At 41.7% G+C, this 24,340-nt stretch overlaps 1 pseudogene; it reads left to right on the plus strand.

Annotated features, from left to right (window-relative positions):
- Positions 1-833: 833 nt before the first annotated feature.
- Positions 834-2,157, plus strand: LOC146856149 (calponin-3 pseudogene; annotated as a pseudogene).
- Positions 2,158-24,340: the final 22,183 nt, after the last annotated feature.

Consider the following 24,340-nt stretch of genomic DNA (forward strand, 5'->3'; position numbering starts at 1 on the left):
GAAGAATTGAAACCGATGGTGATAATGGGTGCCCACAGATCAATGTTGCCTTTATACATATCCCATCTGGTCCTGGGACTTTCTTTGAGGGCAGTCATTGATGGCCTTTGTTATCTCCTCGAGGTCAAACCTAATTGTTAAGGGGAAAGAGGGACAGATATTGTCCTGTTCATCGGGAGCTGGGCCTTCAAAAGAATAAATATAGCTAAAGTGCTCAATCCAGCTCTGGGCAGTGATATTCAAGCCCAAACCCTAACTCTTATTTATCGGATGATGCATTGATGATTGCCCAGAATTTATTAGGGTCTCTATCTTAACAGGCAGTAACAAGGCGTTTCGATGACTTTTCCTTGATGGCTGCCTTACGCTTTTTAATTGTAGACTCATAGTGCTATCTGGCTTCAACCATATTATCTCAGGGTCTAGAATTTAGGGAATCCCTCAAATTTTGGTTTGCGGCCCTACATTCCCTGTCAAAGCACCCTGGGCAGGTGCCGATTAAACATTTGGGCATGATTGTGAGTGTAGATTTAATATGTCTATTTAGTATCCCCCTGTCCTTGACAGACAAGTCGGTTACACTTTTCAACTGGATGGATTGTTGCCCTAGTGGCACATTTAGGGTAATTTCAATAGGATTGTGATCACTAAATCCACTGGAGATAGCTACCTCTTCCACTACTCAAGTAGTCAGTCCCCGAGATACAAACAAATTAGGCCTTATTATGAGTTTGGCAATCTGACCGCTGAAGGACTGCTTCCATGACTGCCATGAGACTGCTGCACCTGTAGCCTTCCAACCGCTGTATTACGAGTTTGCCAAGGGGCCAGCGATGTGGCTCTGTTGGTCTTGCGACTTGGGTAATGTATTTCCATATATATTGGTGCCTGTGTGTACATTCCAACCACATATGTGTTGAATGCACACATATGCATGAAATATGTGGAAAAATACCACCTACCCATTCTTGGTAATGGGTACATGGTGCAAAAGCACCTACTTGTATTTCGCCGAAGACAGGATCCAATTCTTCAGTGTGATGATGCTCCTGTGTAGGGGGGACATGGAGAAAGGGATCCACATTGAAATCTGCTTTAAGAACTGGAAAGCACGTTATCGCCCCCAGACCTAACGGAGCGCCGCGGCCAGCTCCACCGCACCGGCACAATCATGAGCAACTTCAACAAGGCCTGTCCGCTGTGGTCAAGTGCAAGAACGCCTTGAAGTGTGACCCACAAATTGAAGAGGATCTGCACCTTTGGATCGAAGAAGTCACTGGCGCGGCTATTGGCGAGAATTTCCAACAAGGGCTAAAAGATGGTGTCGTTCTTTGCCACCTAATTAATCAACTTCAGCCTGGATCTGTACGAAAGATAAACACTGTCTCCAAGCAAAATTGGCATCAGCTGGAGAAGGTTGGGAATTTCATTCGGGCAATCCAAAAATATGGAATGAAGCCTCATGATATCTTTGAAGCAAATGATCTCTTTGAGAACGGCAACATGACCCAAGTGCAGACCTCTCTAGTGTCCCTTGCAAGTTTGGCAAAAACTAAAGGTTTCCACACGACCGCTGACATTGATGTGAAGTACTCAGAAAAACAGAAAAGGCAATTTGATGATGAAAAACTCAAAGCTGGACAAAGTGTAATTGGACTGCAGATGGGCACCAATAAATGCACCAGTCAAGCAGGTATAACTGCCTATGGGACCCGGCGACATCTTTACGACTCAAAGATGCAAACAGACAAACCATTTGACCAGACGACAATCAGTCTCCAGATGGGCACCAACAAAGGGGCGAGTCAGGCTGGCGTGTCTGCACCGGGAACCAGGTGAGATATCTATGACCAGAATGGGACATTGCAACCACTGGACAACTCCACTATTTCACTGCAGATGGGCACCAACAAAGTAGCATCCCAAAAAGGAATGAGAGTATATGGCCTTGGTCAGCAAGTGTATGACCCCAAGTACTGCACTGCACCTACAGAACCAGTCATTCACAACGGAAGCCAGGGGACGGGAACAAATGGATCTGAAATCAGTGACAGCGATTATCAGGCAGAGTACCCTGACGATTATCCTGGCGAGTACCCAGACGACTACCCAAGGGATTATTATGGCCAGTACAGCGACCAAGGCATTGATTATTAGATTTGCATGGATTGCAGTCTTAGTTCTTATTTTATTCAATGAAGACCAGTGTAGCCTTGCACTTCTTACCTGCCTTCCATACACACTATAACGCTTAACATACTCCAAGAAATATTGCATTCCATACATTCCCTGTTCCAGCCTCTTTCTATAAACCTATGGTTGCCTTTGGTGCTGCAAGGTTTATTTATTTTTATTCAGCAGCATAATCAATAAATACATAAAAAATCAAAAAAGAACATTTCGGCGGGTGAGTTCTTCGTATAGCCAATTAAATGTTTTTTTGTTGTTTTTTTTTGCAACTGTTTCATATAAATCTTAAAATTTATTATTTGAGTCTTGATACATTTTAGAATCTGGCTTCCAGATTTAATGTTTTAATGTTCCTTATATTTTTAGAGTGTGGTCCTCAGACTAAATTTTAAGCTGTGCTGGAATTTAGTAAACTAAACAGTGCTAAAATGTAAATTGTAACGTTAAAGTAGTTGGAAATGTACTTAATAGTTGATTTGAACATGTTCCTATCCATTATCTGTAACATGAACGCTGTCCAAATCTAAGCACATGTGGAACAGGAATCTTGTACAACATTGTCTGATCTGGAGTCTTGCGTTCTAAATTTCGACAGTGCATTTACCTATTGTATGTGCCATATTATAACCTTATAGGTTTACTTTTTAGTGTATTTATTGCCACACATCTCTGCATACACCGCTTTGTTTGTTTTTTTGCTTGTGTTTTTTTTCTATGAATAAATGTTGCTTTTCCCCCACCAAAAAAAAAAAAAAAAAAAAGAACTGGAAAGGGGTGAGTATGCACCCTAAATCCTTTGTTTCCACTGACCGCCGCGGTCTGCTCGTTCGAAAGTTAACTCGTAATATGGATGGCGATGTTGCACCTACCGCCCAATGGTCAACTGTGTGTTGGCGGTGCCGGCGGTCCAATCACGGTCTTCACAACGGCAATCTGCCCAACTCATAATACGGTGGACGGCGCACCGCCATCAGACCACCAAGACGGCTGTCCACGGACCACCAAACCTGTAATAAAGCCCTTAATATATGGTCATACCTTGTCCCCTGCCTATAAATGTTGGGATATATGATTATCGATTCCCACCGATTTGGGCCAAATTGCAAAAATGTAATTCCAATAAATTGTGCAGAAGTGTTCGCCCTCTATTATCAATAATGCCTCCAGGCCGTATCAGGGTTTTCACAATCAAAAGGGTCAGACACAACTGCCAGAAACCCACCAGCTTCCACTCTGCTCTGTGTATTAGTAATTAGATGTGGAGCGGTAGACAACCCATAAAATCTGGAGCTGGGTGATTGCATACAATAGGGGTAATAGTCAGAAGTTTAGTAATCCGCACCATGGTCACCAGCTCCCCCCTAGGTCTCCCTCCCACCGAGCAAGTCGGTGGGATAGTAGAAGTCACAAACCCATCCCATACAATCTCCCCCTTGTCCATGTTTCCTGCAACAATATAATTTCATATTTAGAAATAAGAGAGAACCAATAGGAATCTTCCACTTTAGTCCACAAGCACACAATGTTCCAGGATATTAGGGCTGTCTGGGTGGTAGTGATGCAGCGCGGAACGACAAATTCCCCCTTAGGCACAGATCAACTACCTCGACATCCAATTCACTCACATACATTCATTGGTGGGGCCCATAACACCAATATACTTACACTCAGTTGACCTGTTTTCTGAGGGAAACTACGTTTCACAACGCTGACATGAGAGGAATACCTTTACTTTACCCTAAACACATTGACATTAAACCTAAGATATCCCTCCCATACGGAGATAGATTATTTAGTTGAATTGGTAATTGATGATTAACTCATCTACCTTTGCTCTATTACTTTTCTTTTAATCTTTTTCTTCAAATAATCGACACAACACATTTGTCAATTAATCAATTATTCTTTATCTAAGAAATATTGAAAGAAATGTTAGAAATCATCATCAGCATTTCAGAGCATCATATTTACCTATTCTGGCTAAAGTCGTCCTCTAAGTCAGTCAGTCAAAGAGAATTTATTCATCAAAGTTAGGCCGCAATTCAGTCTCTCATAGATTCAGGATAACAGCTGTCCAGCAGTGTCACCGTTCTCTCCGTCAGCATAACGTTAGGAAATCGAGTTCGTCAAAGAAGAGCGAGAGTTTTTTAAAAAAAATTCCCTACCTACTTTTATAATGAAAATAATGTCAAAAAGTATCAAGATCAGGGTTTAGAGAGTTCTTATTGGTCAATTTTGACTTGCGAAAACAGTTCTCAGGGTGTCGAATAATTAAGTCATCCAACTTGCTTATTCCGGCTTTTAAATTGAGCATTGTCCTTTATTTTGGATGGGTTCCCGGAACGACCTTGGAGGGTACATGTTTTCCCGGGGTCAGGTCCAGACCACTGTTGCTGGCGGTGACGCATGCGCACTTCACCCAGAACCTCGTGTTGTCAGGGCAGTCACGTTTAACGTCTCGTTCAGCCATCTTGTCTAGGCCGAAATGATCAACTTAAGCAAAAAAAACACAAAAACGTAATTAAAACATAGAAATGACTAATAAAATGTTATCCCCTTGCTAATACCCATATGTGTGTGTATTTATCTAGCAGAAGCAACACTCCGCGGTTTATACTCACTGAATAAAGCACAAATCACAAATACATCACTTAAAGCAACATATAACATATAATATTCTAATTTTCTACTATTAATATGTGTACACTAGTTAATTCACAATTAATATAGCCATGCAAAGTGCAATTCCCACGTGTAATTCTCTTGTTAATATAGTTGGTGAGTTATCACTTCAAACAGATTAATACTATTACAATTAATTGATTATTCGAATTTAATATAAACATGAAATATGGGTGGGGTATACAAAATTTGTACTACCCGCTCCAGCAGTAGCAATCAACCCCACATGGCCAGGCTGTCGACTAAGGCTAAAGAGTCCCCAGTTTGATCAACTACAACTGTTTTCCTAACCTCTGGCCCAGTCAGTCTAATTCCTCCATGCCTGAGTGGGCACTAAGGGCTTTATTACAAGTATGGTGGTCCTGGGACCGCTGTGCTTGCTGTGGCTGTCTGACCACCACCACCCGTCTGCCGTAGTACATGTGTGGTGGTGAGACTGCCACAAGACCGCCACCTCTACTGGCATCAAGGATCCTGCTGCAGCGGCAGTCTGCAAAGAGCCTGAATATGCTGGCAGTGCAAAAGATGGCATCGCCAAGCATATTATGACCTGCATATCCACCACCCTTTTCATGGTGGGGACCCCACCAGGAAAACGGTGCTGGACATGCAGGTAAGGTGGCCCAAACAGGGCCCTGTTCAGATCTGGGCCTGGGGGTGCATGCGGGGGAGCACATGTTTTGCCCCCCTGGAATTGCACCCTCATTCCTGCACAGTGTGGCATGCACAACATGATGCATGCCATACAGTGCAGGAATGTGATGCAGGCACTCTCACAGCGGCAGTATGCTGTTGAGGCTCTCCTGTGAGCCTAACACACCTGCCTTCATGAAGCTACCACCGCAGTTTCAGTTAGCCAGACCACAACATAAGGGCTACATTAGGGTGGGAGGTTAAGGCAAGGCCTGTCAACATCCGGTTGGCAAGAATTGTGTGACTTGATGCTCTCCCTGTTCCCATAATTTAGACTGGCAGCATGTTTTACCACAGGCCTAATGATCAAAGGGCCTCACAGCTGCACAGATGAATAAGAAGCTTCTTGAGGCTCCTCAAGATGGGGCAGCTTGGGCCTATTTGGGCCAACCTCTGATGTCAATATAGGAGGGGCCACTGTACTAAATGAGCTGGTGTGCTCTGCTGGCATATCAAGGGTTGAAACATAGTTTCTCAGTTTTGATACCATAGATTCAAGACTTATGATGTTGTCCATTATAGGAGCTATCCAAACTTGGGTTTCAGTCATCAATTTCTCGAGCATTTGATCAAACTTGCAGTGCCATATTGGAGCCCCAAGGCAACTGTCATGCCCTGTCCCAGGGGAAGCACAATTGTCCATTGCTTTTCAAGTAGTTTTCCCTTCCTCGTATCTTTATTTTTGAATTCAGAGGCCCAAACGTTGAATGCCCTGTAGCCTTAGCCTTGTGTTTCCCCTTCAATGAAAGGCCACCCTCTGGTGAAGAGCTAATCTCCTGAGAATTTATCGACAGCACTTGATGAAGATCAGCACAGTTAATGCCTATAGCTTGCATTTGATCAATAGGCAGGTCGGGATTGTTAATAGAGCCTTTATCTGTTTTGGGGCAATTGGAACAGGTGACACCATGCTCCAGAGAGAGCCATTGCTCGGCCAGTTCTATTTGTGTTGCAACAACCCCACTGCTCCTGCCAAAAGGAGTCAAGTGTTGTATCAGGGAACTAGGGCAATGACGAAGCAGGTTTGTCTCCTTCTGGCAGGTTTCGCATCCCCATCCTGACCCCTAGATACTAGGGCAGTCGCTGTGCAACAGAGTAGGTAGGGGGAGCAAGGAGAGGTAAATAGAAAGGCAGGCATTAAGATGTTAGAGATCCAGTAGCGGGATTAGCATCAAAGCAAGTAATCCACAATCCTCACAAAAGCTGGTGCCCAAAGCCTGGTGGCCAGATGAGTAGATTCCACCCCTTTTACACAGACAGCCAGCAAGTTGGGATACATCGACAGAAAGTTAATATCATACCGGGGTTGAATAAAATGGAGTCCAGCAGCATCCAACCAAAACCAAGGGTGGTGACCCTACTCTGACTCTTCCTAGTGCTGATGGGCACAGGATGAGCCTGCCCTTGGCCTGGGCACGGCCCACGCGCGACCTGTGCAGTGGGTGGCATGTAAGCGCTAGGTAGCACGTGATGTCCCAAAAGCAGGTGCAGCAGATTGAGAGGGCTATCTTCTGGACCCTCTAGGAAATCTGGGACTTGTAGTACTCTCAAAGTACGCCGAATCCTTGTTAAATTATCATTTTTTTAAAATACATTTTAATTTAATATCAACTAAAATATATATTAATGGTATTACATTGAAAAGCTTTGGAAACATTAACACATATATTAAAATTATGTATTAAAGAAAAACATCAAAACATTTATTTTAATAAAATAAACAAATTAGAAATCATTTTTATATAAACATTCATACATCTTCTGGGAAATATTTGATTTTTTTGTTATTTAAATATTTGTAATACATTTTAAATTAATAGTAAATAAAATATATATTAATCATATGAAATAAAAAATACTAAGGGCCTAATTACGATGTTTGGTGGATGTTGCTGATTGGGAACGGTCCGACCTTAGTTTGGCAGTTCCGACTGCAATATTTGGATGCGACCACCCATAGGGCAGTCGGAAACACACATTTTTCAATGGAAGCTTGTGCAGTGGGTGGAAAAGGATCGCAGCACAAGCTTCCCTTGAAAAATGTAAGTTTTCAAACATCCCTTCATCGTGTGAAAGGCAAGGAGGGAAGGGGGACCTGCTAGAGGCCCCCAATGTTGTTTTCCGATAGCCTTTCCATGTCGAAAAGGAAGACTTGGAGTGGCTGTCGGAAACTGACATCATAATCCCAACGACAAAGCCGCCATCATCAAGGTATTATGAAGGGCTTCTGAAAGCGTTGGGTGGGCCCTTCCCCTGCTTCCTCTGTCTGCAGGCATTGTAATGCATCGGCTGGACCACATCAGCAGATGGTGGTTGGACTGCAACCAATGAGCCGTCGGTTGCAGTCCTACCTCCTTCATAATCAGGCCCTAAATGTTTTAAAAAAGTAACTTATTTAAATAGTTAAAAAATGTAAACATTTGAAATTTCTTTTAATAAAGTCAAACAATTGGAATAATTTGTAATTTTTTAAAATATTTTTTCAGAGAAATAATTTGAAATAATGAACATATTTTGCATTTATTTTGTTTTAAAATGTTAATTTTTTGATTAACATTATATTTTTAGTTTTCTTAAATAAAAATAAAGTGTAATTAATTTTAAATTTTATGAATGTTCATTTTGGATTATGACTTAATTTATTGTATGGTATAAAGTTTAGGAATGGTTCTAAATATTTTTATAGTTATATTAATTATCAATTGTAATAATTTGTTTATATTTTTATGTTTAAATATGTGTATATAGGTTTGTAGTTTTGTATAGTGTGTTTTTAGATTACATTTTATTGTATTTTATAGTTGAAAGATTTTGTGTGAGTATGGAGCATTCATTGTGTATTTAAAATGTTTAATGTTTATTTTTAATTACTTTCTTTAAAATGTTGTGGATTGAAGTGTATACAGTTGATTTCACCTCTTTAGTATCTAACACCTTCTTCAAATAGCCTTAGATCGGAGTGGGAATAGTAAATGTAACCTCTTTGGGATCCAACATCTTCCCTCAATATGGTTTGATTGAAGTGGGAATAGTAAATATCACCCCTTTAGTGTCCAGCACCTTCCTCCAATATGGTTAGATTGGAGTGTGAATATTAAATGTCACCCTCGTAGTGTCCAACACTTTCCCCTAATATGGTTAGATTGGAGTGGGAATAGTAAATTTCACCCCTTTAAGGTCCAATATCTTCCCCCACTGTGGTTAGACTGGAGTTGAAGAGGGAAGACCGCCTCCTCCCCAGGATCAGAGATCCCGATGGGGTGGCAGTCAGAGTCATGTCCCTGAATGGTGGTCATGCCGAGGCAGGCACTGCCATTGGGATTATGATATCCCTTTCTGCCAGCCTTTTGATGGTGGGAAGACCGCCTTGAAAAGGCTGTGGGAAAGGAATAAGGGGCTCTCTAAACAGGGCCCCCGTTTGTCCTGGGCCACTGTAAAGTAGTGCCCCACTTGCCTCCTTGCATCGTGTGCCATTCATAACATGATGCATGGCACACGGTCCATGGACATGCAGGAGGTTCTCCGTACCACAGCGGCTTGTGCTGCCGCCATTTTCCTTGGCAGCAGCAAAAGCAGCCACGATACAGAGCACCGTGCGACCACCAGCACATAGGTCACATCGAAATGTGGTGGTCAGACTGTTGCATGCTTGTCTGGTGGTCACCTGACCACTGCAAAAGCAGGCAGCGGAACGACTGACCACCATCGAAATCAAGATTTTAGTGTCGAACACTTTTTAAAAGTAGTGTATGTTGGAGTGTGATTATATAATTTTCAAATTTTAGTCTGAAATCCTTTATTTTAATTATATTTGTCTGTAGTAGAAATAGTCTGTGTTCTTTTATCAGTATTGCGTTTATAAATATAATGAAAAAATAGTTGTATGTTTGTAGGCAATTCACTATCAGTAATCACATATTTGTATAGAATAAAGACATGCAACACATTTTTCTCATTTTATATATGGTTTCAAAGTTTATGTATCACATAACTTTACATTTTCAAACATATATATTCCAACTTAAAATTAAACATGTATATAAACTTAAGTAAATAACTTTTTCCATTTTTTATTACTAAAAAAGAAATTATATTTAATTACTACTGTATATTTTCAAATACATTTTTAGATTTTTAACAGCTTTTATAACATTTCTTACATTGTTTTATATACATATTTTCAATATCATTTAACATGTTTTTTCAATATATGTTAAATAATTGTGTATATTTTATACTATTATTTGATTTGTACTTTACAGTTTTTAGCATTTCTAACAACATTTTTGACATGTTTTCCATGTTTAATAATTTGTTACATTTTTTCATGCATTCATTCAATATTTTTACATTATTTTCCATACATTTCTATGCGGAGGTAGTCCTTTTTTAACTTTAATTTAGTGGGCATTTTTTTTTTACTGCAGCCTTCTATTTTGTAATCTCTTGTGTTATTTTTACGCTATTTTCCTGTAACCAGATCGCTGTAAGGTGCTGATGTTCGTCGGAACAGACAATTTCTCTTTTTAAGGTTCTTTGAAGAGTTTTGAGGGTGAGGAGCTTGGGGGGAGGTCTACAAGTTAGCTATAGTCTTATTTGTGGCTTTCTCGTATATTTAAATGAATTATTAGTAGTGTTTTTCAGTAGTTTGTAGTTTCGGTTTTCGTACACTAATTTAGTGATGTACCGTGATTTTATGTTAAATTGTGTTTTGTTACCTGCATTTTGATGGCTAAGTGTGATGTATATGTAGTTTTAGTGAATGTAATGTATTTTTCAAATGGGTTTTCTAATTTATTGTGCAGGTTTTTATCTACGAAGTTACTTTTGGTTTATATAAACAAATGATTTTTACTTTGATTTCCTTTTTTTGGGTTTCCCGGAGCGTTTCTGTTTTTTAAAACATTTTTTCAGGTATTTTATGTTTCCTACATACTTCAGATTTCTTTCAGGGCTCTCTATTGGATTTGTTTTATTTTTTGCAATTTCTGGGGGACTTTTGGGAAACAATTTTTCACATTTTTAGTGGATTACTATTTTTGACTAAGGGCCTACTTACAATTTTGAAACTCACGGTGAAGGTGCGCTGGTGGTGGGGCACCGCCACACCAGTGGTCCAACCACTGTATTACAACTATGGCAGCCGGTCCTTCAAAGGACTGTCGTAACCACCAGGGATTCGCCATCCCTGGCGGTGGCGCAGCACACTGAGGGCTGCAATATGGTGGCAGTGCTGCTGCAGCACTGCCAAGCATATTATGAGTTTCCTCATCATCACAGATTTCATGGCGGTGAGCCCACCATGAAACCTGTGGCAGTGAGGAAAACCTGTTCCCTCATGGCCTGTGGATTCATGCGTGCAGGCGCATGGTGTGCACCGCTGTTTGCGTGCACCCCTTTTCCTGAACGGCATGCACTGTACAGTCCATGCAATGCAGGAACAGGCATTGGTGTTTCAATTGCGGTTTGTTTTTCAAAAAGACACCACCTTGGAAGTACCAAAGGACTGCCTTCCAGACCACAAAAAAGCCCGTCATCTGGTGGACAGCCAGCGGTAAGGTTTAGCAGTGTGAGAGCAGGGCGGCGGCATGCCGCCGGTCCCACACCGCCAAACTCATAATCAGGCCCTCAGTGGATACAGTGAAGGCTCTGTAGCTACAGAACAGTACATTGTATTTATTTATTTATTTTTAGTGGGAAATGTGATATATTAATGTATATGTAAATATTTTGTGATTGTTATTTGGAAAGGTGGTATATGTTTTGTAGTTAATTTATGTGATGGATTGAGTTCATTTTTAGTTTCTTGGTTGGTGACAGTTACATTTTTTATTTAGATAATTTATATATAATTTTATTATCTCAGTCTTCATTGACATTGGAATTTTTTTCTTTTTAACTAATCTAATAAAATATTATATTTATTATTTATAAAAAAATGATTTGTTATGTTGGTTTCGATTTTGTGATAGTTCTTTAGGACCTGGGTAGGTAAATTTTTATTTTATAATATGCTTTAGGCTATCATTTCTAATTGATACACTCCTTTGTTATTTATGAAGAGTTTGACTTTAAATAGTAGCATGTCTTATTTGCTAAGTTTAGGGGAAATTTTGCTAACAGATTGCTCCATTCGTAGTTGTTGGGTACCTTTCTCTTTTGTAATGTTTCCATAAATTTATAGAGTGTAGGTTGGGTTCTGCCTAGTGTGGATTGGAAGGCATCATGTCATCCTTTCACTGCATTGTTTGTTTTGGCTTCCTGTGTCAAGGTTCTCTCATGGACATTCAACCATGGTATTTGTAATTTGGGTTTGCATCTGTGTCCTGAGCAATGCAGTTTGCCAAACCAAATGTCTTCTAAATAATCCATTAGGGGGCTTATTTTGTTTTCATTTTGTTGGTAGGAAGAGCTTACTATTAGTAAATTATACTGGTTGCCTACTCTTGTGACATAGATATAGGCTAGTGCTACATTTGTTTTTAATTGCAAATGCAAATTTGCTGTTTGCAAATTACTCCACACTTAGTGCAGATTGTTGGAGTTGTCTCCATATGCATTGATTGAAATGATAGTATCAGCCTTGTATGGCTGTGTGAAGATACATTTTTAAAATGATATGAATCATGGCGTGCTCAAAATCTATGATTCTTTTGTGGGGGTAATAGTTATTTGTTTTATGTTGATTGTGGTTTAAGAGGTCGTAGTAAGTGCTGCTTTGTTAATTTTGTAGTAGGGCATATATAAAAGGGATTATTTGTGTTTTAATATTCATCATGTATGTGGTATATATGAGTGAATGGTTTGGGACACATTTTGGAGGTCCCGTCCATCATCCAAGATTGACATTGACTAAGTTTTAGTGAGTTATTTGCTGTAGAAAATAACAGGATTCATTTATCATTATTTAGGTCGTCATGTAAAAGGAAAGGTTCTTCATTATGTGCCATTGTAAAATGTTGAGGTATTTTTATGTCTTGGCATCTTCTATGGAAAAGCGAAGTATCGCTTGTGGTTATTTTAGTTCATGCAATTAAATGTTTCAAAATGGGTATAGGTGCTAGTTGGCCTGTGATTGTTTGGGGACTTTAGGCGGTATATCTTTAAGGATTTTAGTTGTGGGTTCCTGGGAGCTAGTGCCTGCCTCTCTTAGAGACCGCAAAATCTCCCTCACTTCTATTTCTGTCATATTTGGGGGGTGGTTGGGCTCTCTTACATGAATTACAACATCATCTTTTGTACTTGCCCTCGCATAGCATGCCTGAGAATAATATTTGGTACATTTCCAATTTATATTTCCTGTTGCAGAACTTTCCTGGCTGTAGGTGTACCCCATGGGATTTAGTAACTGCTTTCCTTTCTGCAAACCTATGTACTGTGCTGCCTCTATCTATCTGCAGTAGTGTAATAGTATAATTATATACAATATTTTAGAGTTTGTATATTTGCTATTTACATATAAAATTATCTACTACTTCTAATTAGTATACTTACAGGTATGTTCTGTTTATATGTTTCACATGATTTTGCAGCCTTTCTTTTGGTGGTGTTCCTAGAAGGAGCAGGTGGTTTATTTTCTATTGGATAAAAAAAAGTCTGTTTGATTTTAAATATTAATTTGTTGGTAATTTGCTGAATTTGAGGTAGTTAGAATTGGTTTGTTCTCGGTATTTGGGTGACATTTTTTAATAATGTATGTATACTTACTTTCTTATATCATTTTGCTGGTTTGTGGTAGGTGTTTTTTTCTGGCAGTTTTTAGCTTTTCAAGTCATTGTTTTGTATTTTAGGAAGTTTATGTAAAGAGATCGAATTTTGAGAGTGTTTTATTAATTATTTCTTAGTTTACATTTTAGTTGGTTACGCAGTTGTTGAGATGTATATATTTCTTCTGGAATGGTCTGGTGCGAGAAACCAGCAGAGTTTCCTCGTCTTGGAGCGTACGTTGTTTTTCAAGTATTTAGGTGTTTTAATTAGTGTGCCTTTTATATTGTTGATTTAATTGTTTGTCTGATTTTATTGGTTAAGGTTGTTTATATTTTCAATCTATTGGTTGGTTTACTTTAAGTTTAATTGTTTTATCAGTTATGTCCTTCTATGATAAACACTAATTTAGGTCTTATTTTTATTGTATGGTGCATAGTTTGATGGCTTTAAATATAAATGTATTTATAAATAAATGTATTATATTTACGTTGGTGTTTACATTTTTGTAGTTAATTGTAATTTGTTTGGGGTTGTATTTTTATGATTTTGGGTATATCATTTTTTGGGGTGAATGAGTTGTTGATGTAATATATTTATATTTTATTTAAACATGTGTATAAAATATTTAAGGTTTATTTCCAATAATTGTTTTATGTAAAAAGTGATCACTTTAATATTTATTAATGATTGTTTAATTATTTTGGTGATAATGTTATGGTCTATATTGTGTGAATTGATTTTTTTTACATACTTTTGGCCTGATTACGATTTCGGGCGGACGTTGCAGTCTCAGGACCGACCAACCTTCGACCGGCGGCCCCAACACCGCCATTACAATGCGTAGGCACATGGTGCGGTCGCATACTCCCATTTTTCGATCGTAACTTGTGCTATGGCCATAAACTGGCCATAGCACAAGCTCCCATAGAGAAATGGGAGTTTCTGTTAATCCCTGCACTGCGTGGCAGGCACCCAGAAAGCCCGGCATGAAAAGCCCGTCGGAAACCGACATCATAATCCTCATGGTGTAAACGGAACACCATACACAGGGGATTATGAGCGGCCTCTGACTGGATGACGGGCTCCTTGAGCCCGTTGGAAGCTTGTCGGTCGGACCGACCGATTCAAATTTGACAGCCTTCATCGTAATAAAGCTGTTGGATCTTATTTTGTGTTTCAATACTGTATACATCAATAATATGTCAGTGATCCCTTGCCACAGAAGCCCAGGAAGCAGCAAGCGATGGAAACTTGAAAGAACCCTATGACATAACAAGGAAACTCTCTGACAGATGCATCAAGCTAGAAAGACCTGTTAAAGACAAAGCTGGGATGAAAATCATAGGTAACAAAGGCCAACAACGAAGATGGGTGGAGCACTTTAAAAAACTGCAAAACTAGCCCATGCCACAGTTTCCATCAGACATAGAGCCAGCTGACAAGGAATTGCCAATCGACTGCAGCAGACCAACCAAGGACAAAATACGCAAGCAATCAAATTATTTATTTAATACATTTCTAAAGCGCATCTATTCCCTTAAAGATATCCTGGTGCTATACACTTCAACAAGACAAAAACAGCAGTAAGAGTAAGGCTGTGAACAGAGACAGCCAGTAGAATTTTTTGGAGAAGAGCCAGGTCTTCAGAGCCCTCCTTAAGCACAGTAAATCAGTAAAAGCTCTGAGATCAATTGGCATCGTGTTCCAAACTGGAGATGCCTTAACTGTAAAGGCTTGCCTGCCTAGTATAGCCTTCTGAAACCTCGTGACACAAAGGAGATTGGCTGATGCTGAGCGAAGACACCGCCCTGGAGTGTATTTTTTAGGCTCCGTTGCAAGGCCACAGGTCCAGAACACTGCAGGGCTTTCAAGACAATACTTAGGAATTTAAAAGCTATCCTTTGAATTAGAGGGAGCCAATTTAGTTCTTTCATGGCTTCAGAATCAGATGATTTACAAGATCTGTTTAAAACCAATTTGGCAACGAAATCCTGTACTCAGGTGCCTCAAGGAGCAGTGAATTACAATAGTCCAACCTGCTCAAGATAGCACTGTGCACTAAAAGGGGCTGGACTTAAGGTAGTAAAGGAAAGAGCTCTCCGAGACCTCGCAAAAGTGTAAAACACGTCCCAGCTACTTTGTTTACATTTGTCTCCGGGGAAAGTTTAACATCAAATGTCCCCCCAAGATTACAAACCGTATCAGATAAGGGCAACTCTTGTACAGTGGGGAGAGGCCAGAAGTTGAAGGAAAGTGTCATGGGAATCTTATTCACCACACAGCAGAGGAATTCTGTTTTATCCCCATCACATTTAAGGGAGTTGGCATTCAGCCAGTTAACCATGTCTGACACGCGGTTATGAAAGGAGTCAATGATATCCTTCTGTTTGCCACTTATAGACATAGTTCACTAGACAGATGTTTTGATCCTTAATAAAGGTGATGAGTGGTCTCATAAAACATTAAAAAGGATCTGACTAAGAGCCTATCCTTGAGGAACTCCCTGTTGGATAGATTTAAAAACAGAACGACAGTTGCCTATCCGATAGATATGAGCTCATCCACTTCTATACAGTCACCAATTCCCATCATAGCAAGTCTGTTCAAAAGGATCTGGTGCTCATAGATCTGGGTTGACCCCATCATCGTTCCTTAGCTCACTTTGCCACCCCAGGTCAGACCCAGCCATATGCAAATCAGTCTTGACCCTGTTTCTCATGGGAACGGTCCAGCCCGAACTAACCAGCCAGATCTTCCCTGGACCGGAAACAAGCATCCTGGGACCGGTTTCGGGGTAACTTGCGCACCTTGCCACTGGATTCAAGCTAGCCTGGCTGAGGAGGGGTGTTAACCGAAACCAGTCCCAGGATGCTTGTTTCCTGTCCAGGGAAGACCTGGCTTGGCAGTTCGGGCTGGACCGTTCCTATGAGGAACAGGGTGAATACTAATTTGCATATGGCTGGGTCTGAACTGGGGTGGCGAAGTGAGCTAAAGAACGATGATGAACTCAACCCAGAACTGTGACTGGGGGTGAGTGTCTGAAAAGTTTCAGCACTCCATCCACCATCTCATTGTGTTGGCTTTAATCCATTATGGAAGCCATGAAATATATACTCATAATTCACTTGGCCAGAAAAATGTGGGACATGCCAAAAATGTATTTCCCATTTTTTTGGTTGGCTGTGACAAAAGTTAGAAATGAAAAGGATAAAAGTACTAGTAGGAGGTGACTGAGTGGGCACTCGGAATGACAGCAAACCCTATTTTCAGTTTATAATGCATTGAAAACTTTGTAAATGCTGCATTAACTGCAGCAGACACACATTGCATAGTCAACACTGCAGTGCCGAATAGAAATATGCTGTAGTAAAGTCACCGGTGGCTAAAGGCCATGGACAGTGAGGTGATGAATAATAATGGGTGGGATATCTGCCTCGCTTAACAAATACAATGAGTATACTTAATTTGTCAATAAGCAAACAATGTTACTTACCACAACCGTCCCTGCCGCCACTAGGACTCCCCTTCCAACTGTCTTTTCCTCTTCTGGTGCACTGGCACTGCCACTGGCCCCGGCACTGGTGGTCTGTGTGGCTCGAAAACAAACTACACAATTTAGATGCCAGAACTGCCTCCCTTTATTATTATTTTTAACAAAATACAACCGCAATACCTCACTAAAGTTCGGTTAGCAGTATCTTCTATCTAAACTATCACTTTGGGTGGTTTGTTGTTGTTGGTTGACAATGGCAGAAAGTGGAAGATAGTCAAGCTAACCAAAACTTTTTTTTAATGGAGGGGCAGAGCTATGATGACTCTGAGTCATTGAGTCACAACAGAGGGGTGGCATAATGGGCAGTAAAGGACACATGGTCTTGGTTGGCAAATGCAATAGAACCTCATACTTCACTACCATTCTGCACGGTCATGGAAACTGCTATATAAATTAATTATAGCACATATTTGTGGGGTCCACCATGACCATGGCCACTCTCTCCCTTTAGCTGTTTGAGCATAAGCAAGAAAAGAAAGCCTTGTCAACAAACATGCATGATGAATAATACTAACTTACTTGGGTCTGCAATCTTCACAGTAGAGTACCAAAATCTGCTCTCTTACAGTACCACAAGATATATAAGGGGCGAAAGAAACCTTACTAACAAAGCAAAAGAAAGCTACACACTAGTACAGACAGAAGGAAGTCAGCTACAGAAACATTCAATATAGAAAAAAAGGATGATGCAGGGATAACAAGAATGTAACCAATATTAAATAAAGGAGTTGAAAAAAGGAGAAATATAAATAAAATAGTGGAGAAAGGTAAACGTTAGGGAAATAATAATAACAGGACTTACTGGGGTTAGCAGAACCATTGGCTGTGGTGCTGGTGGTAGTGGTAAAGGTTCCACCCCCGTGGTAATGGTGATGACAGCCCCTCCTTCACCCACCTTAGATCCCCTCTTGCCCCTGGGTGCTGATGTAAGAAATAAAGAAGATTACAAAAAAAGATTAGCAATACAATTAATCTCCCCAAAAATAATGTTGACAGGAAAACGCAGTAGTATTGCACTTTTCTAAATCAGATCACCAATAGTACTAGTAGTATTGAGTTGACCTAGTCCCAGTTTCCTAAACCTAACCACTATTCCTAATTTCCTAAATCTAAACTACATTTGGAACTGCTAATGCATTGCAACTAATGATGTTTGCTTCTCAACCCCTGCTTTGATGCGCCAACTCATTCTCCCTTTTCAAAGCATTGTTGCATATTACACATCACTGGGAGATTGCAACTGTATGAGCTACACAAAGAAAGGCACTGAGAGCACTAACTCACTGATGTTACTACCACTACCTTAGTGACTGGACAAAGGATTCTGCATGACTTTTTAAATATTCAGCCCAAGCGAGCGCCAACGAGTACAATTAGGTAGTGTAGAGCACCTTGCTAGCTCAAGCTGGATCACATAATATTCGTAACATTATGTAAACTTAACTTACCTCCGAGTGTGAACAGTATGCAATTTGAAAAACATGTTAGCATTTTAGAAAACAAACACTAAATAATTACTCACCAAGCCCTGCAACCTTGACACCCAGCAGGTCAGGCAGGTCCTGTTGGTTGTCAATGATGTTCGTCCTGCAGTGCGTCCGCTGCTGCACCATGCGCCGCACAATAGTGTTCCATCGCACACACCAGCACATTCTCCCCACAGCAGCTAATGCTGCTTTGGAGTATCCATGCTTGCACATTTGCCCTACAACTATCGTTTGTCCCAGTTGATGGATCTATGCTCTACTGCTCAAATTTGGGACAGGGTCAGTTTCTCAAGGTGTCAATGTCTAGCGGTATGGACCACCAGAAGTTGTACATTCAGGGCTTTTTGTGCTTCTCTCTGGTTCAGGAAGGACAGTATTCTGCATTTGGCAGACAACTGTTGTTCCCAGGGAACCGCTCCTGCTCATCATAGCACCCCCCTACTCCACACCCCAGCAATAGCAAAGTCCCCCCCCCCCTTCTCATTGGTGGCAATTTCCTCAGTCATGACCCTTAATTTTGGGCCCATCAATTGCAGGATCTGCTACACCCCAAACTCAGTTTGGGCATAGCCGGCATCCAGCATTTAAGCATATCCCTTTGTCCTTGGTTAGCACTGGCATGGTCAATGGGGCAACAGAGTAGATTATATAAAGGAGCATAGCTATCAGGATTGGAGTGTGGCCTGACTGAGGGGTTAAACCAACCTTTTCAAGCAGGCAGCCCATGTATAGCTTGCTGCCTTAAGGGTGCAGGAGAGCAACTTCAACAGTGGAAAAGGCCATATTAATGTTAGGGTTACCAGACTATGAAATAGCCTCTCCTTTCACCCCGGATTTCAGAATCTCCCTAAGAAAAGAGAAGAACCCCATCCAAGAGGTAGGTACAAGTTGTAAAAGTTGAGTGCTAGGCTCTGCATGCCAAAAGATTGCCCAGGATGAAAACAAATTAAGACTGCTGGACCCCAGAAGCATCAGTGCACTGCTACATCAATCACAAGTGCCTAGCCAGCCATCTAGATGCTCATGCTGTCACTATCGAGTTACCAGCGGCGCCAATGGTCATGGAAGATGCTACACCGTGAACCTTGTATCTCTTATGGATGAGTTCATGGCACGACCTACTCAACATGGCCCCTTTTACACCAGAACATCACCCTCTCTCTACATTTTCTGTAGACCAAAAAAGAGGTATAGGACAGAGTGAGACCCCTTTGATGTGTAGCTGTGCCTACAAGGTGTGATGGAAAAGCTCCTGAACCACTGCTGTGAACCATTGCCTAGAGCCACTTACCCAAGGCCCTAGTTCTCAGTTTTGAGAAAACATTTTTCTCCTATTAGAGTCAGGCTGGGCACCTGTATCAACCCTCTAGTCTAAAGCAGTTTTCTCTTTCTTTCCACCATCTGGACAGCACTCACAACAGCTTCATCTGCAGTTCTGCGAGAGAATTCAGGAAAATTCTCTGGTCACGAAACAGTTGCCCTCCATATTTTCAGATGAAAGCACAGCAGGTCTTTCTTCATATGCCCTGGATTCTGGTCTCTGCTCCTTTGCTTTTCCACCACAAGGACTTTAACAGTTACCACTGTGTTTTCATTGAGTCCATGGGTAAGTGTTGCTTTTGAAACAATGATGCAATAATCATTCCTATGTGGAGCCCTCTCCCTCTGCCAGCCTTGCTGGTCTGCATTCTATAACTAGGCTGCTCAAAGACTGGTGGAAGCATTAACATCCCAGGCTATGAAGGCTGGCTACAACCACCAAGCCCAAATACAGGTTACTGACACCCACATCTTGTGCCAAACTGGTTGTGTTTACTGCCTTGCACTTACTGGCATCAGGAAGCATCAGTTACATCAGGGAAAAATCTTAGCTTCCTCCCATCCACAAACCTTGATGCTTGCAAGTACTCACTCTCTGCCCTGTGACCCTACCTTTGGCCTCATGCAAACATCTCCGCAGCAGTTTTCAACAGTCGCTCTTCCTGACTGATCCTGGTTCCAATGCATCAAACCTGAAGCCACTCTGGGCCCCTTGTGGACACACAACATGTGCATGTGCAGCAAAGAGCAGTTGATATATACTGTGTATGTGCCTAAGAGCATGTACCCATGCATGCAGTGAAGAGTGCCATATTTGCACACTATGTAAACCAGCATAGCACAGGGTAGAATTCACCTATCACTATCATCTTCCACGAAGATAGGGGAGCAGTTCTCTGAATGTAGCCCAGAAGTGATCAAAATAATACAGAACGTCATTGCTGCTGGAGGATAGAAGGGATACCAAAGGGGATGATGGACGGAGCGTTTGAGCAAATCAAACACTCACCCCCAGTCAAATGATCTGGGTTTAATCCATCATCATTCTTTAGCTCACTCCACCACCCCAGTTCAGACATGGCCATATGCAAATCAGTCTGACCCTGTGCCTCATGGGAACAGTCCAGCCCGAACTGCCAAGCCTTGTCTTCCCTGGACCGGAAACAAGCATCCTGGGACCGGTTTCGGGTTCATAACCCTCATCAGCCAGGCTATCTTGAATCCAGTGGCAAAGTGAGCAAGGGACCCACGTCTGGGCATACCCTGCCAACTTAGGGCGAACAAAGCGATACCAAAGGGGATGATGGACGGAGCGTTTGAGCAAATCAAACACTCACCCCCAGTCAAATGATCTGGGTTTAATCCATCATCATTCTTTAGCTCACTCCACCACCCCAGTTCAGACATGGCCATATGCGATGGATTTAGGCCCATATCTCTGTACTGGGGTGAATATATGACATTGTTCTGCATTCTAGCCATCAATAGTTCTTTTTGCATTTGTCACCCCGAGTGGGACGGTTATGCTCAGACGTGAGTCCCATGCTCTCCATGCCACTGGAATCAAGCTATCCTGGCTGAAGAGGGGTGAAACCCCGAAACCGGTCCTAGGATGCTTGTTTCCAGTCCAGGAAGGCCCTGGCCTGGCAGCTCGGGCTGGACTGTTCCCATTGGGCACAGGGTCAAGACTGATTTGCATATGGCTGGGTCCAAACTGGAATGGCATGGTGGGCAAAAAAACGATGGATTTAGGCCCAGATCTCTGTACTGGGGTGAATGTATGACATTGTTCTGCATTCTGTCCATCAATAGTTCTTTTTGCATTTGTCACCCCGAGTGGGACGGGTATGCTCAGACGTGAGTCTCGTGCTCTCCATGCCACTGGAATCAAGCTATCCTGGCTGAAGAGGGGTGAAACCTCGAAGCCGGTCCTAGAATGCTTGTTTCCAGTCCAGGGAGGACCTGGCCTGGCAGTTCGGGCTGGACTGTTCCCATTGGGCACAGGGTCAAGACTGAGTTGCATGTGGCTGGGTCCAAACTGGAATTGCATGGTGATCAAAAAAACGATGGATTTAGGCCTAGATCTCGGTACTGGGGTGAATGTATGACATTGTTCTGCATTCTGTCCATCAATAGTTCTTTTTGCATTTGGAGGATATAAGGGAGCACACCACCATGGCTTAGGTATTTTTTTCTTAACTGCAACACTCATCAACCACCAGCTCACTCCATACGTTGCTGTGTCATTAGATTGCAATGTGTCAACTAGCACTGCAGCTATTGGAGAGTGCCATGCCACAGCACAGGGCTATCGGTGAGATGGACAGAAGCAAGGTAGGATTATTCTGCAAAAAAGTGAACACTAACAAGCCACCTGCATTACAGTCCACTTGGAAATGTGGAAACTGATTTAAGAGGGTGGGGGGTCATCGGGCAATCAGGGGTTGCAAGGCTTCCACTGGGGCAATTGGAGTCTTTTACCTATGTTGTGATCGGGACACTTTGCTAGGGTCCCCCAAAGTCACCTTCTGACAGCCTTTTTGTGTCGCACAGGCCGACTTGGAAAGGCCGTTGGAAACCGACATCGTAATCGCTCGGTCAGCAACGCTGTACATAGAGCTGTACGATGCAGTTCTGACCAACACGGATGCTCCGATTGCCCTCCGGAACTGATTTGGAAAGACTGTGCTGTTTACAATTCGACCGCAAACATTGTAATGTGTCGGGCGGATTGTAAACCGACCGAGTCCGTCGAAAGCGTTCCAACACGGTCAAGGAGATTCCGAATGTCGGGATGAGGCTTTCTGCCTGACATCATAACCGAGACCTTATTTTCTCCTCCTCCCCCTGGACTTCTTAATGCTATGATTCGCTCACCCTTTGGTGTGGAATTCTGCCTTTGGCTCTGTTGCAGTTTCAGGGTAGTGAGACAGTCAGGCAGGTGTATGGACTAGAAACTCAGAACCCTGTAGCACACACAAAAGCTATTAAAATAAAATGTACTTTAATTCATACGTAAAAACTAAAATAAAATTACAAATGCACAGAGTAACAGAGTAAAACAAGACATTTTTAGCCCTTTCTGAAACAGAGATCATGGTAAAAGGTCCCTCTGTGTTTTTCACACGTTTGTCACTTAGTTCATATTGTAAAACCCTTTCATTTTGTATTTGTCACTGGGTTAACAAAGTAAACTCCCTTCTTGTTGCATTTGTCAGAAAGCTGACAGTGTAAAACTCCTTCCTACCGCAATTGTCACTGGGTTACACCAAACAAAGCCGATTCCTAATGTATTTCTCATTAAGTTACATGCTGCAAAGCCCCTCCCTGCTGTTTTTACATGGGTGTTTCCTTCAGTGTATGACATGGGGTCTGCCTTATCAATTGCTCTACCAGTTATGAACAATAGAACTATAGAACTACATTCTAGGCAGAGTAACACAAATGCTGCCAAATAAAGATACATTCTAAGGAGGAAGATCAACAAAGGGACAAGGTTATTGCCCCTTTTTTGCTGCGATTAAACCACTTTGAGAATGCATGAACTCCGGCAGACAACCGCAGACAACCCAGTACGTATTTTCTGTATAGGAAGGTACCGCTTCCTGCACAAAAACAATGCTGACCACAACTCATACACCCTTGTACTGCAGAGCAAGGGTGTCTCTGTTGGCACCCAAAAGTGCACCGGCATAAGGAGTAGTAGATATGGCACTTTGCTGCTCTCTCCCTTTCATGCAAAAAAGTGCAACAACTTTACTTGCTGCACTGCATTGCTCCACTTCTTTTGTAAATCAGGCCTACAATCTTTCTGACAAAAATGATTAACTCTTATATGATGCTAGAATTATCTTCAGGACCCCTTTGATTCTGTCTCTATTCATTATGGAATCAAATCCACTTGGTTTTAATGCATCCATACAAGCACCAGATAGGACACTAGATCAAAAGCAGAGGTTTGCATTATAAAATAGATTTCTTTAATAGCAAGAGCAGTAAAGTTAAAACAAAACATCTCAACCAATGGCAATGGCAATTTTATAAAAGCCACAAAACTAAAACAGTAGCAACTATCTTGTTGTTCAGAAATTCTGCTCAAGGCATAGCTGTAGGTGTAACTACCAACTATTCGTTTTGTACCCTTCAAGACAGCATGAGGGACTGGAAATGGCAATGACCAGTCGCAGAAGGCACTGCTTTACAACCTAATAATGTTTGACCATTCATAGGGAGATCAGAGTAGAATGTAAAGAGAAAATGCTCTATCATTTCTTCTGGATCTCCAAAGAGACTGCACAGGTTGGAGCATGGGTTCTTTCCACACCAACGCGTGCTTATGGATGCAACAGGTAACAGACTGCTTATTCTGCATATTCGCCTGGGAGACTTCTTAGATCCTCCTTAGCCCATCTACCGAAGGTTCCGAAGATTTGAAGATCTGTAGGTCACCATGGAGTTTGGCACCTAAGCTCTGGAATTCCCCTCCGCTGGAACTGCACCTTCTGCAGCCAGAACTTCCTTTCCGAAATTCCTTGAAGACCTGACTGCTCAGTGATTAACCCCCTATTGTCACCAGCATTTGATGTCTACCGAGTGCTGGGGGGCCTTTGAGTAGCCACGCGCTATGTAAGAACTCCAGAATAGAATAGAATACAGTGGGGATCTCTGTAAATAGTGCTGTACGCTGCTCTCAGCCCGCCCATTTCAA

Source organism: Triturus cristatus, chromosome 4_1, assembly GCF_964204655.1.
Source record: "Triturus cristatus chromosome 4_1, aTriCri1.1, whole genome shotgun sequence".
Classification (NCBI taxonomy): domain Eukaryota; kingdom Metazoa; phylum Chordata; class Amphibia; order Caudata; family Salamandridae; genus Triturus; species Triturus cristatus.